We start from the raw sequence: 15,701 nt of genomic DNA on the forward strand, positions 1-15,701 counted from the left end.
TTGGAATCAGAACCACCTGTTCTATTTAGCTTTGCTTTCTTTTTTGTGTGCAAGTTTGAATGTTTCTATTATTTGGTACGGGCTTCCCTCATAGCTCAGTTGGTAAAGAATCCGCCTGCAATGCAGGAGACCTGGGTTCCATCCCTGAGTTGTGAAGATCCCCCTGGAGAAGGGAACAGCTACCCACTCCAGTATTCTGGCCTGGAAAATTCCATGAGCTGTATAATTCATGGGGTCACAAAGAGTCAGACACGACTGAGGAACTTTCATAATTATTTGTTACAAGAAGGACCACAACTAATCAAGCATGTATTACTATAATGATAAGAAAATAGTACTTTAAATTAATTTAATAGTAAATTAAATAATAATTTAACTTACATACAAACACTTTCAAAATGAGTACATATTTACAACCAAAATGTAAAGAGAGGTCTACTTGTAGTACCTATTCAGCCATGCTGGGCTTTCAGGCTCTTTCCCTTGTTCTCTCCCCATTGCATCTTCAAATGAACCCACCCCACCTCTATTTATTCACTGGACTTCCTGATCCCAAGGTCCTCAGGAATTTCTGATGTCCTAACCGAAGCCATCATTAAGACCGGGGGTGCTGGTGGAGACATGGGTGACTGTGTCCTAGGTCATCCTAGCCGTACATGTGGGAACATCAGTGCCTCATGGTTGCTCAGCTCTAATATGAGCTGTGACATAATTTTGCAAGCTATTGCCATCTCAAGTCACAAGGGAACCTCTCTGGGGGAAGAGGGATGGTTGGTATTCAATTTCCCTCCTGCACTTCTCAAGAGCCAAGCTCCCAAGTTCAAAGACATCTATCATGGTGAGTGATGGATTGTATTTCAGAGCAGGTTGGCAGCAGGAGGGAATTGGATTCAGAAACAGCCATCTGGCTTTTGCAACTGTGTGCCCTTTGCCCTGCTCAGCATCAAGCCAGCTGTCACATAATCCAAGTACCCACAGCAACAGAAACTGCCCTCGTGCCCAGTCCAGACGGGCCTCCTCTGAGGTCTGCAGAAGGCAGTCAGCAAGCCAGCAAGGACTCCTTCAGGCTGATCATAAGAAGGAGATGGGCATAGAGACCTTTTTGAGAGCTTTAACACTGGGAAACAGACTGAAATAAGCCAAATACCTACCCCCCCACCCCCAGGGACACTCATTCATTCATTCAAAAACTCGTATTTTTTGATGCCTACTAGACGCGAGCACTGGCAAACTGGGAAGCTGTCGATCTCCAGCCTGGGCTCAGACCTCGGCTCCGTCACTAGGTGTGCAGGGTGAGCTTAGCAGTGTGCGCCTTCACAGCAGCACCTTCCCTCTCCAAGGCTCCATCTTCTCCTCCATAAACCTGGAATAATATTCACAGTCACAGAGCAGTGGTGACCGAAATGTCTGCAAGGTGCCTGTGACTAGTAAATGCTCACTAATATTAACTGCTACTGTTCTTTCATTTAGTTAATTTTGGAGGCTGTTACTATTTTTACTCTGCCCGTGCGCTCTTTGGGCTTCCCAGGGGGCGCTAGTGGTAAAGAACCTGCCTGCAGATGCAGGAGACCTAAGAGACATAGGTTCGATCATTGGGTCAAGATGATCCCCTGGAGGAAGGCATGGCAGCCCACTCCAGTATTCTTGCCTGTAGAATCCCACGGGGTCCATGGGGCCGCAAAGAGACACAACTGAAGCGACTTAGCACACACACAAGGACATGCACTCTTTATTCAGATGCATTTCTCTGGACATTTTTAAAGCCTGATCAAATGGCATGATATTCCACACTGTGCATTTTAGTAGGCCTAACAGTCACTGATTACACACACTGATAAGGATTGTTCCTGTTTGTGTGTAGTCTCCTCTTGTTCCCAGGAGTTGGGTCTCCTGGGTCATTCAGAATCTCACAAATGCAGCAGCCCAGCACCACCCGTATGGCAGCTCAGCTCACAGGCTGCATCATTCCGCTTTATGAGCAGACTGGGAGGCAGCCAGTGCAAGCACAGTTTGTAGGACACCTGGGGAGAGACTGTGTCTGCTTACTGCTTAGCACAGAGCGAAAGAGGCAGCCAGTCAATGAGCACCAGGCAAAGACAGCCCTTGCCGCTGACAAGCGATGCCCCTCTCCATTGTGCTTTCAGAAGCACCTTGCAGGGCGAGGCTCTACGATCCATCGAGTTACATGTGCTCAAAAGAAGCTTGGAGGAGCAAAGAATGTTTCGATGGTATGATCTGGCCGTTTATCACAATGAATCCTAAAAGGAGAAAAAACAACTTGTGAGAATCCTTACGCTCAAGGGGTTCTCATCGAAGTGATCAAAGAATTAAATTATACAAGAAAAATACAAAAATGTTTAACTCTGTGTGTGTGTGTGTGTGTGTGCGCATGTGTGCACAGACAATGACAGAGGATGAGACCAGAGCAGACACTGTGCCCCAACTGCACACACAGCTACTAATCACACTAGCTCACATTTATGCAGTGTAACTTGTGTGGCAGACACTGCACTAAATTATTTCCATGAACATTACTCCATTTAATAACCTCACCATGTAATGCATGTAGAGCACTTGGCCCACTGGTACTGGGAGGGGCTCCACTCCACGGGAGGCCCCGCCTCTGTTGTTTTGCTCTTGTTTCTATTTTGGTCCCTGTTTCCACATGAGCAAACTGGGGCTCAGAGGTGTCAACGGACCTGCCCTTGTTTTTTGGTTGCAAAACCAGGTCTCAAATCGGGGGGGGGGGGGTGTCTGCGTGTGTGTGAGAGTGTGTGTGTGTGTGAGTGTGTTCCAATGTAAAAATAAAAATTATGGAAAATGCTACCCCCTAGTGCCAGATACTGTAGAGGGCCCTGTCCCCTGTTCACTCGCTAAGTCCTGTTTCCTTCTTTTAGCTTACAGATCAGGACACAGGAACATAGAGGCCTAAAATAGTTTTCCCAGGGATACAGAGCAAGGAAGGTATGGAGGTGAACCCCTCCACTGACCAGTGGGCATGATTCCAAAGCCCTCCCCACTCAGGTGATCATTCCCTGGACTTGTTGGGCTTCTCACCAGTAAAGTGGTAAGCGTGGTTCAGAGCCATCAGGAAGCCTGAAGAAGCTATGTATGCAGAAGTGCTTTGTCGGGAACAGAGTGCCTTGCAACTGTCAGAGGTCCTGCCTGGGGAGGCTGAGTCTGACATCTGGATAGTCACAAAGCTCCAGTCCACTGCCCTGTCCCCTGGAGGATGTCAAGGTCCCAAAGTCACCCAGGAAAGAAGCTTTCAATCCAGAACCAGAGAGAAAGGGGACTTCCTAGGGGAAGATGACAAAGGTTGGAGGTTGGTTTTCTGCCCTGGACCCCCATTCTCCATGCCAGCTCTAACTCCACCTCCAGGTACCTCCCTGGCAGCTGGATATTCTCAAGCCAACTGGGATGTAGTCCAGCCAGGTAGGGATGCAATTGACCCTTGGGACCTCTTCTGCTTCTACAGTCAAGGCTGCAGCTGTCAGCAAACAATCCATACTTTCCCTTCTTTTTGACAGTGCCTGAGGTCCAGCCATTCCACACTTCACTGCTCACTCCTGCTGCCAGTGACAACACTAGCAACCAACGCATCATCCCAAGCCTCCAGGGTGAAGGAAGAGGCAGCCATCACCTTGAATGTCAACTGCAGTTCAGTTCCTTGTGAGCTAGAAAAGCAAAGAAAATGTCCTTTGAGGAAAGTCTTGCCAGCTGAAAGCAGAACTCTGCTCTCTTGCCCGGCTGCACGTCCTGTGAGGACTGAGCAGTTCTCACCATCTCCTTTTCCCCGATGAGGAAACAGAGGACAAGAGTTTACCCAACACCCGCCACTAGTCAGGCCCTGAGCCCAGGCCGCCCTGCTGCAAAGGACCAGTTCTTTCTGCTATCCAGATGTTTCACAGCACCACCTCCCAACTCTCCCCTACCATGCCTTTTATTTCAATAAAGACAATATTTGTATTATCCTGAAAATTACACCCTGGGGAGAGAATCTTGTGATGGAGATGTGCTGCGTACCCAAGGCAACACCCTCCTTCCTCGAGCTGGCGATGGGATCTGAGCTATCTCACTGGTGTGTCCTATAAGGTCAGCCCGGGCTAGCCTCTCACAAAGGAATTCCCCAGAGGCTATTACGGCTGCACTTCTAGACTTCTGAGCAGGGAGATTTCTGCCTTTGTGTCTATGGGTATATTAATTAATCATTCCTTTAACGCCAGCTGTGTCTACACACATTACTGTAACAGTCAATCTAGTCTTAAAAGCAAGCTAATTTAAACAAAGGATATGATGGATTTTTAAAACTAAATTAGCTACATCTTTGTTTTAAAATAGAATCAATCTTAATAACAGAAAGAAAGTGAATGTGAAAGTCACTCAGTCATGTCTGACTCTTTGTGACCCCCACGGACTGTACCCTTCTAGGCCCCTCTGTCCATGGAGTTTTCCAGGCCAGAATACTGGAGTGGGTAGCTGTTCCTTTCTCCAGGGGATCTTCCTGTCCCAGGAATTGAACTGGGTCTCCTGCACTGCAGGCGGATTCTTTACTAGCTGAGTAACCAGGAAACCCCTTAACAGAGTTCTGGTCAAACCCTCACTGAGGCCAAATTCTTGAAAAGACAGTATTATTCATTCACTCCTTCAATAGATGCGACATCAGCTGAGCTGGGGAATGGGTCCTGGATGAGAGACAGCAAGGGCCCCTAATGTTATGTGAGAAAGAAGACGAACACAAACCCACCCCAGAAATCACAGGGCAACAGCAAAGAGCATACCGCACGCATGACAGGATGCCTGCTCCTCACTCCCATCTTACCTCCTAGACAGCAGGGAAGATAAACATGCACCCATTTTAGAGGCCGTGGGAGAGAGGTTTCTCAGCAAACCTGAAGAACCTTGGCAGGAGAGGCAGAACTCACGCCTTGAGTTACCTTCAGGTGCTGAGTTTATTAAAACAACAGGGGAGGACTTCCCTGGTGCTCCAGTGGTTAAAATTTCACCTTCCAATGCAGGGGGTGCAGGTTCGATCCCTGGTCAGAGAGCTAAGATCCCACATGACTCGTGGCCAGAAAACCAATACAAAACAGAAGCAGTGTTGTAACGAAGTCAATAAAGACTTTAAAAATAGTCCACATCCAAAAAACCTTTAAAGAAAAAAAACAGGAGCGGGGCTCTAGGGGGTGAAGAGAAGACTCTGGTCAGCATCACCAGTGACGCGAGATGGTGGGTTTCTTCCTTGCAGTGAGTGAGCAGTTTTTAACTGTTATCTTCCTAAATCCAGAGTGTACGATGATATGGACAATTTAGGACAGTATCTGGCTTTTCACTACCTATAAAGAAAATAATTTGTAAATAAGTCTCTTCTGTCTAAAGATTGTGACAGATATACCTAGCTAAAAGGATGGATTGTTTTCAAAGACTAATTAAATGATGAAGCTATTGATGCTATGAATCACTCTCAGCTGCCATTAGAGCAGCCTTCAGATGCCTTGTGGGAGGCACCAGCTTCATCTATCTTGAGGCTGCCGATTGACCCTGTGCACAGACCTGGCAGCCAGATCATCGATGCTCATGCCTAGGCTATGTTCCTTACAGGCCACGCCGTTGCTGTTGCTGTTGCTGTTGTTGTTGCTGTTGTTCAGTCGCTCAGTCGTGTCTGACTCTCTGTGACCCCATTGACTGCAGCATGCCAGTCATGATTCCCTGTCTATCCCAGAGCTTGCTCCAACTCATGTCCATCGAGTTGGTGGTGCCATCCAACCATCTCATCCTCTGTCTTCCCCTTCTCCTCCTGCCTTCAATCGTTCCCAGCATCAGGGTCTTTTCTAACGATTCAGCACTTCACATCAGATGGCTGAAGTATTGGAGCTTCAGCTTCAGCATCAGTCCTTCCAATGTATATTCAGGATTGATTTCCTTTAGGATTGATTGGCTTGATGTCCTTGCTGTCCAAGGGATTCTCCAACAACACAGTTCAAAAGCATCAATTCTTTGCCCCTCAACCTTCTTTATGGTCCAACTCTCACATCCATACATGACCACTGGAAAAACCATAGCTTTGACTAGACAAACCTTTGTCAGCCATGTTTCTGCTTTATAATATGCTGTCTAGGTTTGTCATAGCTTTTTTATCAAGGAGCAAGTGTCTTTTAATTTCAAGGCTGCAGTCACCATCTGCAGTGATTTTGGAGCCCAAGAAAATAAAGTCTGTCACTGTTTCCATTGTTTCCCCATCTGTTTGCCATGAAGTGATGGGACCAGATGCCATGATATTTGCTTTTTGGATGTTGAGTTTTAAACCAGTTTTTTCACTCTCTTCTTTCACTTTCATCAAGAGCCTCTTTAGTTCTTCCTCACTTTCTGCCATAAAGGTGGTGTCATCTACATATCTGAGATTATTGATATTTTTCCTGGCAATCTTGATTCCAGCTTGTGCTTCATCCAGCACGGCATTTCACTTGATGTACTCCACATAGAAGTTAAATAAGCAGAGTGACAGTATACAGTCTTAACCTCCTCTTTTCCCAATTTGGAACCAGTTCATTGTTCTATGTCTGGTTCTAACTGTTGCTTCTTGATTTGCAGACAGGTTTCACAGGAGGCAGGTAAGGTGGTCATTTCCCAGAGTTTGTTGTGATCCACACAAAGACTTTGACATAGTCAATGAAGCAGAAGTGGATGTTTTTCTGGAATTCCATTGCTTTTTCGATGATCCAGCGGATGTTGGCAATTTGATCTCTGGTTCCTCTGCCTTTTTTAAATCCAGCTTGAACATCAGGAAGTTCACGGTTCACGTATTGCTGAAGCCTGGCCTGGAGAATTTTAAGCATTACTTTGCTAGCATGTGAGATGAGTGCAAGTGTGTGGTAGTTTGAGCAGTCTTTGGCATTGCCTTTCTCTGGGATTGGAATGAAAACTGACCTTTCCAGTCCTTGCTGGCATATTGAGTGCACCACTTTCACAGCATCATCTTTCAGGCCATGTAATTGTGGTCAGGTTCCTACTGCCCAAGTCTCAGTGTTCTCTGCTGTAAAATGGGGATAGACATCATCGCCTAAGATGAAGGTCAAGCATGAGATGCCATGGTAAGTGCCACTGTCACACAAGGGCTTCCCTGGTGTGAGTCAGTGGCCAGGAACCCACTTGCCAGTGCAGGAGATCCCACGTACTGCAGGGCAACGGAGCCCATGCACCACAGCTGCTGAGCTTAAGCTCCAGAACCAGGGAGCCACACTCCTGAGCCCACAAATCTAAAGCCCATGTTCTGCAGCAAGAGAAGCCACCGCAATGAGAAGCCTGCACACCACAGCTAAGAGGGGTCTCTGCTAACCACAATTAAAGAAAGCCAGAAGGCAGCAACGAAGACCCAGCATAGCCAAAACTAAAAGAAAATTTTAAAAAATCAATCACACAAGCCTGGGATGGATGTGATTTGCCTGTGCAGCAGTCAAGCGCAGTGATTCTGCCACCTTCTGGACTTTGCTGGAGGAGGCACAGAACCCCACGGGAGGGAGGAGGTCTCCGGCCTCCGGGGGGCCCATCTTGTCTTGCAGGCTGTGCTCCTGGATGCGCCCACACTTTTAAAAGATACCTGTTGTGAGGGCCTTTGGAGGATGGATGATCCCAGGTCTGTCTGCCCCTCCTCCTTCTTTACCTCTCATTTCACCTAGGTGGGAACACAGTCCTTCTCTCTCCTGGGGTCCACATGTCCAAAAGGGCTTTGTTGCTCAGGGATTTGCTCTCACTTTTGAGCAAATTCTACATTTTAGCTCCCATATTTTTGTGACTTATGTGCAAAACAGTGTCCCTCTCACCTTGCTATTCCACCTCCTTGATGTGCTTTGGGCTCTCTGAATTCTTGTAAGGCTGATGCTGCAGGGTAGCTTGTCATCCAGCGACCTGACTTAGCGATCTGCTCCCAAGTGTGCACTCCCTGGGGCAAGGCTCTCCATTTCTCCCCTCTATCCTCCTAACAGGTCTAGTTCACGGCCAGCCCACAGTAGGTGCTCAAAGAAAGGATTAAATCATCATACACAGACAGAGTCTGAATCTCTTCAGTTCCCAGGGAGCTGCCTCCAATCACCCCTCATCTTTAAATAGAGGCTCCCCAAAGTCAAACACTCCGTCTCCACAAGGTCCAGTTCCGCTGCCCTGCTCCTCAGCATGGCCGTGATTAATCAGCATCCCACTAGCTGTACAGCTCCAGGCTGGGAGTACACAGAGTCCCGGAGACAACCTCAAGTGGAGAATTTGTCACTGTCGTCCTGGCCGCTCCTCCTCCCCCCATAAGCCCGAGCTCAGCAAAGTCTGCACCACTCAGCAGAACTTCCTCCTCGACCACCGTCATCCCTTAGGACCTGAGCTTCTCCCAGAGCTGCTTCTGGGAAGTCTGGCCACCCTGAGTAAGTTCCCAGGGAACAACTCAGCTCATGTTTTAATGTGAAGATGCCCCCAGCCCTGTGATTAGGATCAACATCCTCTTTACACCTGGAGTGCCTCACCTGGCGATGGAAGCAGGGTCAGAGCAGAGTCAGCAGTTCTGGAACCCAGGACTGGCTCTTATCTGTGTCCTGTGTGACCTTGGGCAACACATGTGTCCTCTCTGCTACCTGGAACTGTGTTTCATTCCTCAGAGTTATTAGGAGGTCACATGGGCTGTGGGTTCGGGTCACTAGGTAAACACTTATCTTAGGGCATGCAGGAGTCAGCAGACAGACAAGGCTCCAAAACCCTGGCAGTCAAATAATAAACTAGAATATGTTGGATGGTGATAGACTGTGACGGACATCTACAGTGGCTGGGGTACTCAGGGTAGCCATCCTGAAGAGGAGACGTGCATCCAAACTTCACCAAAACCAGGAGAACAAGTCAGCCAAGGAAAAGCTTGAGCTATTGTTCTCCAGACAGAAGGAACAGCAAGCGCAACAGCCCTGAGCCAGTAATGAGGTCAGCACGGTCTGGAGACAGAACTGACTGGTCAAATCTCCAAGGGCAAGTGGATAGAGAGGAGAAGAAGCCAGACCATAGAGTGCCTCTAAACCATGGAAGGAACATCAGGTTTAGCCGAGTATGCCTAGCAGAGAGATAGAGTCTGATATAGGATGTAAAAGGTCCCTCAGCTATCCAGCGGGCAGTGAGGACTTGGTGAAGGCTATACAAGATCTCTCTACTGCAATCAGTGGTCTTGAGGGTGACATGTGGAAGCAGAGAACTCATTCAAGAAACTTGCAAACAAGCGGTGGAAGCTTGGAATTCCAGGGATGACTGTGGAGACGGAGAGAGGTGAACCATTCCAGAGGGTACGGTTTGTGGGAGAAGTGGACTGGGAATGAAGAGATGGTGGCAGGGAAGAATCGAGGGGATCCGGAGGCATCCCGTGTGAGCAGATAGGCAAGCAGCGGTCTCACCTGGGGTCGCCCTGCAGGACCACACTCCTCACCACGTTGTCAGGTCATCCAGTCCTCCCGCACATAGCCTCAGGGAAAGGCCTCTCCAGGGTGGAGCGTCACAGATGGGATGAGCAGCAGAGAGAAATGGTGCTCGCTCTGCTTCTCTAGCAGCCAGCTCTTCTCTGCTTTGAGAAAATAGAATTGCCTTCTCTCCTTTCCTTTTTTGTCTGGAGGAAAGCTCCTGTGAGGGCCCAAATGCCCAGGACTGTGACACGCTCCGGTTCTCAGTGCTCTGCTGGAATGCTAAATAGCCTTTATGGACAGAATTGATAGTCTTGTCAGCAGTGGCAGTGTTCACAGAACATAGTGTTACGTGATAAGGAGAAAGGGAAAGTGGCGAGGAGACAGCTCTGAGCGAGCTGTGGAACACGTGAGGGCCTGGAGACCAGCGGAGACATCTCTCCCTCTGCTGGGCCCTGCCCACACACCTGGGGCCTGCTGGGCTCCCAGGATAAGGAGCCTGTTGGATTTTGTGTTCTGTGGGAAATGGGGAGGAAAGACATTCAGTGCCATGCTGATACTGCAAAGACGCTTTTCTAAACCACAAGAGAGGAAACCAAAGACCCCAGGGAGCCTGGAACCTGACCTCCTGGGGAGGTGTTGGGCCATCCTAGGAGCAGATTCACAGCCTCTCTGGACTCAGCATGGAAGAGAATTAGGGAAGAACTGCTTTGCAGGATAGTGGGCTCCCTCTCAGTGAAAGCTGGATATTATAGGGATGCAGGGTAGCAGGAATCTCTGCTTTCAGTTATGGGAGAGAGAGAAAATGGAGAAAAAGTAAATCAACAAGACAAAATTCCTGAAAAACCAACAAAGGCTATCGTGATAGACTCTGGGGCAAGGAGTAGGCACTCCAGAGAGGGGAGCTAAGGCCCACTGGTGGAGAGGAGCAGCCCTGGGAAGTCCTGGAGCAAATGCTCCTGGAGGGGCAGCTGCTACAGAGGCCTGAAAGCCTTGATTTAATGTGAAAGTGAAAATGTGATTTTTTTTTTTAACTTTAGTTTGCAAAATAAATATTTTAATCCAAGTTTCTACTGGAAAATAAGATAAATCAAGTTTGGTGGAGTCCACAAGCGTGAACTAACCTAAAGGGAGGTAGTGAGAAATTCCAGGCCAGGCAAGAATCCCACATAACACAAACAGTATGATCAGTCATCACTCAAGGGCTGGCTGGAACAGCCCAAATAAAGCAGAGACTTTAGTCTGACAGCCCTATCAAAGCGGCATTTTGGCAGGTACGAATAAATGTTTTCCTGAGGAGTAAACAGGGAGATGTAAATGTGAAAGCACATTTAGCCATGATTCCCAAATCCTTATGGTTAACAAGGACAAGATGCTGAGATGACAGCTAGGTATCAGGATTTGGGGAGAGGGAGTTGGTCAGCTCTTCCTAAGGTCATTTCCCAGAACTGAGGCATGGCTGGTGCAATGCTTTTGGAGGCCATGGAAAGTCTAACCCCATCACCTTGCCCTGTGGGAGAGGATGAGCTCTTTTCTCTCTAAATCCAGAGAAAGAGGTGTGGCCTTATCAAGGGACATGTGGCCTGGAAGGAGTCTCTCCAGGTGGGATCTCAGTCTGGCAGGCTGGGGGGAGAGTGTGGGCATGAAGCCGCAGCTGACAGCCAGAAGGCCAGCAGAACATGCCGGGGGCTGGGGGGGCTCACGTGGTCAGTGTCCTTAGCCCTAGCATCTCTGGATCTGCCTGGTGGGAGAGTGGCTTTGTCCCTCACCTCCTCTTTGCTGTCACTGCCGGTTCTCACACTGCCCATATGCTGGATTCTTATTTTAGATACTGTGACAATTCTTTAAATAGCCATCAAAGAGAAAACGATAAGCCCTCCCCAGTGGCACCGAAGTGAGGGTCGCAACAGGGTGAAGCCTCAGCACTCCTGCTATAAGGGCCCCACTGTATTTCCCTCACACTTGTAACATAAGCAGAATTTTCAGGTTGAAAGACTAAAAACTGTTCCAGGATTTCATGAAGACCCTGCATGCAAGCACGTTGGCAGAAAGTGTCCCAAAAAAACTATCACAAAGCAGAATATTTTTAAATGCCCTAAAATGGCAGAGAATGGATACAGATTAATAATTTTGTCAGGAGGAAAACTGTTAGATCAGCAGCTGACATAGAAGATGTTTGTAACGACAGGAGTCAAATCATTCCCTACAAGGTCATGTTCATGGTGAGCATGCCAGGAATGGAGGCCACCGTGAATGCCCAGGGGCTTGAACATGTGAAGACATGGGTTGGATTTGAGTCAACAGAAATCTCTTGCCCTCTCTCCAGGAATGAGAGGGATTAGAATTCCTCAGCCACATGCCCATCATCAGGACCTTGGTCAGGAATCCACTGGCTCTGGTGGCCCATCCCGATCTACAGACGGACAGATTGTTCATCTCACCCAGAGGGGCTTTCCTCCTGACTGAGGATCAGGGCAGATTCAAGGCATTAAACCTAGCCAGCTACACCTCAGCTCCTGAGCCAGAAAGATGCTAATGGAGACAAATTCTCCAGAGCCCAAGGGTGTCTCTCAAGGGTGTTGCATGAGTTTTCAATTGCTGTTTAACAAATTGCCACAAACTTGGCAGCTCAAAGCAACACCTATTCATTATCTCGCAGGATGTGTCAGGAATCTGGGCACAGCTTAGCTCCATCCTCTGCTCAGGGTCTCACAGGTTAAAATCAAAGCTCAGTCAGGTTTGATCTCCTCTAGAACTTGTCCTCCTCAACCCCATTCAATTGGTTATCAGAGTTCTGTTCCCTGAGGCTATAGGACTGATGTCCCCATTTTCTTGTTAGTCGTCAGGTTAGCCAGGACCACTCTCAGCTCCTGGGATCACCCTCAATTCCTGGCCATGGGACCCCCCGCCATAGTTTCCAGTTTCGATGTCTGCCTTCTTCCAACCCAGCAGAAATGGGTCTCATACTTCAGATCTCCTTGAATTTTCTGTCTTTGACCTCTGGACCAGATTTATGTTATTAGGTCAAGACCACTTGAATAATCTCCCTTTTGTTAACCCAAGGCAACCGATTAGTAACTTTAATCATATATACAAAAGCGCTTTAGTCATGCCACAAAACAATCACAGAAATGATACCGCATCATATCACTGGGTCCCCCACACTCCGGGGAAAAAAGGCATGCATACTGGGGGCAAGAATTTGGGGGGCCATCTTGGGATTCTGCTACTACAATCATCTCCTTCAAGCTCACAGTACAAGACATAGCAGGCTCCTCGGCAGCCTCAAGTGAGCAAGGCGGCCATTGACAGAAGCCCAGAGACCCCGGGCTGCAAGAAATGTCCTCTGGTCATCTCAGCAGTGACGGAAATCACAATAAAAGGTACTTTCCCACAGCAAAAGAGACACAGATGTATAGAACGGACTTTTGGACTCTGAGGAAGAGGGAGAGGGTGGGATGATTTGGGAGAATGGCATTGAAACATGTATACTATCATGGAAGAAACGAAGTGCCAGTCTATGTTCGATACAGGATACAGGATGCTTGCGGCTGGTGCACGGGGATGATCCAGAGAGATGATAGGGGTGGGAGGTGGGAGGGGGATTCAGGATTGGGAGCTTGTATACACCCGTGGTGGATTCATGTCAATGTATGGCAAAACCAATACAGTATTGTAAAGTAAAATAAAGTAAAAATTAAAAATTTTTTTTAAAAAAAGGTAATTTCCCTACAATTAACTGGCTTTTCTTCAAGGAACTGAAAGCTTAAATTCTCCCAAGGCTGATCACTGAGCCCATTTCATCACTGGGGTAAAAGTATGGGTTCCAAAGTCAGCTGGGTCACCTAACAGCTGTTCAGTCTTGGGCACATTGTTAACTTGTTTGAGTCTTAGTTTTTTTGTTTGTTTGTTTCTATTATAAAATAGGGCTTCTCTGGTGGTTTGGTCAGTAAAGAATCTGCCTGCAATGCGGGAGACCCGGGTTCAATCCCTGACCCAGGGAAGATCCCCTGGAGAAGGAAATGGCAAGCCACTCCAGTATTCTTTCCTGGAGAATTCCATGGGCAGAGGAGCCTGGTGGGTCATATGGGGACCCACAGTCAATAGGGTCGCAAAGAGTCAGACACAACTAACCAAATAACACACATACGCATATAATAGAAACAAGATTAGCCTTACTTCATAAGATCATTTTGGAGATTGATTGTACTAACCCATTTCAAATAGTACAATGCCTGGCACAGAGCAAACTGCTGATACATCAAGTCTCTAGGGAAATGTGTGTGTGTGTGAGCACCTGCATATGGAGATGGAAGAACACAAGGCCCAGATTAAGGAGGTTTGGTCCCAGACTCAGCTCACTCCTCAAGAAAGTGTCTGGTAAATATTTTCTCCCATTCCATTTCACTCTGTGCTGCAGTGCCTTTGACTATTTTAGTTTCCACATGTAGCATCATGTAGCATTTGCCAAAAGGTAAATGAGAAGATATTGATCAAATGATACATAGTTTCAGTTATGCAAGGAAATAAGCCCTTGCATAACAAGGACTTATTTCCTTATTGATTATCTATTGTATAGCATGGATGTGAGAGCTGGACTTTAAAGAAAGCTGAGTGCTGAAGAATTGATGCTTGTGAACTGTTGTGTTGGAGAAGACTCTTGAGAGTCCCTTGGACTGCAAGGAGATCCAACAAGTCAATGCTAAAGATCAGTCCTGAGTGTTCATTGGAAGGACTGATGTGGAAGCTGAAACTCCAACATTTGGCCACCTGATGCAAAGAACTCATTAGAAAAGACCCTGATGCTGGGAAAGATTGACGGCAGAAGAAGAAGGGAACGACAGAGGATGGTGGTTGGATGGCATCACTGATGTGCTGGCCATGACTCTGAGCAAGCTCCAGGAGTTGGTGATGGACAGGGAAGCCTGGTGCGCTGCAGTCCATGGGATGGCAAAGAGTCAGACAAAACTGAGTGACTGAACTGAACTGAATGTATAGCAATGTGACGATAGTTGACAATGCTGTATTATATACTTGAAATTTGCTAACAGGGCAGATCTTAAGCCCTCTCACCATACACATACACACACATAAGGCACCTGGGTACGTGGCTAGGTCAAGGCCCTTCCACTGTCTGGATCTCAGTTCCTCTATTTGTGAAATGTAAATTGCCTCTAAGAGCAGATGCATTTCTAAAGCTGCCCATTCCACGTAAAGAGCATTCAGAACTTTGACTCTCACTGGATGTAATCATTTGTTCACTTACTGTGTACATATATACTGTATCAGTCAAGGCTCTCCAGAGAAATAGAACTAATAGAATGTGTATATTAAATATGTACGTATGTGGGCGTGCATGTGAGTCATTCAGTCATCTCTGAGTTTTTTCAACTGCATAGACTGTAGCTTGCCCGGCTCCTCAGTCCGTGGAGTTCTCCAGACAAGAATACTGGAGTGGGTAGCCATTTCCTTCTCCAGGGGATCTTCCCGACCCAGGGATTGAACCTGTGTCTCTAGCGTCTCCTGCATTGCAGGCAGATTCTTAACAGTTTGAGCTACCAAGGAGGCCCAACGTATATACATATACATACATGACTAAAAATTAGTGCAACCTAAAAGTTAAGAGCCAGGTTATTTGGTGGGAATTTTAGGACTTGAACTCAGGAGACAGCATCTCAGGTGACCCCCAGAGAGCTGACTCTGAGGAGGCGGGGGAGGAGACAGGCTACGCACAAGTTTGTAGCAAGGGGCAGGTAATCTGAATTTTTAAAGACTACTGTTAATTAAAAGAAACCTAAACCTCTCACATGAAGAGATTTAGTGATATTCTAAGTATGGGAAGATGCAAGCGTCTGGGCTTGCTGAAATCATTTCTTTCATATGCATCTCAGCTATCTGGGGCCAATCCTATTTTTTTATTCTTTACCTACTAATTTCTTGTTTATCGTAAGAGATGGTGCAGATGGAAAATGGCCACCTCTCACATCCTCCCAGCTCCTCAATGCTTATCAGGGAGGAAGTAGTTAATGGCTTCCAAATAGGTGACTTTGTTTCATCTGGGCTCAGAAATTTGTATTTGGAAAAGGCTTGTTGACTGGTAGAGGTAGAGCAGAAAACATTTCATCTCGCATATTTACATATTCATACTTATTTGTAGGTGTGTCTACTCTATGTGCATATATGTAATGTGCTCATGCATGTGTGTGCGTGCTGAGTCGCTTCAGCCATGCCCAACTCTTTGCTACCCTATGGACTGTAGCCCACCAGGCTCCTCTGTCCAAGGGA

General features: G+C 47.3%; 1 long non-coding RNA gene across 2 annotated transcripts; it reads right to left on the bottom strand.

The window, feature by feature from the left end:
• Positions 1-1,701: 1,701 nt before the first annotated feature.
• LOC121816452 (uncharacterized) lies at positions 1,702-9,579 on the bottom strand. 2 transcript variants are annotated; one of them, XR_006056039.2, is made up of 3 exons: positions 9,414-9,579; positions 3,058-3,677; positions 1,702-2,258 (listed from the first exon to the last, which is right to left on the bottom strand). It is a non-coding gene; the product is annotated as an uncharacterized LOC121816452 (long non-coding RNA). The 2 variants fall into 2 exon arrangements; XR_006056038.2 differs by having other exon boundaries at positions 4,823-9,579.
• Between the last annotated feature and the right edge of the window lie 6,122 nt (positions 9,580-15,701).

This window comes from Ovis aries, chromosome 14 (assembly GCF_016772045.2).
Source record: "Ovis aries strain OAR_USU_Benz2616 breed Rambouillet chromosome 14, ARS-UI_Ramb_v3.0, whole genome shotgun sequence".
Lineage (NCBI taxonomy): Eukaryota > Metazoa > Chordata > Mammalia > Artiodactyla > Bovidae > Ovis > Ovis aries.